General features: G+C 26.6%; 1 protein-coding gene across 3 annotated transcripts in view; it reads left to right on the plus strand.

Annotated features, from left to right (window-relative positions):
- Nucleotides 1-338, plus strand: part of oma1 (OMA1 zinc metallopeptidase) — a 28,547-nt gene that overhangs the window by 4,917 nt on the left and 23,292 nt on the right. The gene's annotated exons all lie outside the window — the stretch shown is intronic.

A 338-nucleotide genomic window follows, 5' to 3' on the forward strand; every position in this document is an offset into this window, starting at 1 on the left:
AAAAAAAAAAAAAAAAAAAAAAAAAAAAAAAAAAAAAAATATATATATATATAGATACTTTGTAATCTAATACTCATTCTTGAATTTCCTGTTTGTGAAAGTACCCATACAGTTTTGGATATTTTCTCTTATTAACTGTGTGTATGAACTTTTCTTCATACAGTTTAGTACTCACGTAGAGAGAGAAGTACAGTGGTGTGAAAAAGTGTTGGCCCCCTTCCTGATTTCTTTTTTTTTTGCATGTTTGTCACACTTTAATGTTTCAGATCATCAAACAAATTTAAATATTAGTCAAAGATAACACAAGTAAACACAACATGCAGTTTTTAAATGAAGGT

This window comes from Sinocyclocheilus anshuiensis, unplaced genomic scaffold (assembly GCF_001515605.1).
Source record: "Sinocyclocheilus anshuiensis isolate Anshui unplaced genomic scaffold, SAMN03320099.WGS_v1.1 scaffold1661, whole genome shotgun sequence".
NCBI classification, from domain to species: Eukaryota; Metazoa; Chordata; class Actinopteri; order Cypriniformes; family Cyprinidae; genus Sinocyclocheilus; species Sinocyclocheilus anshuiensis.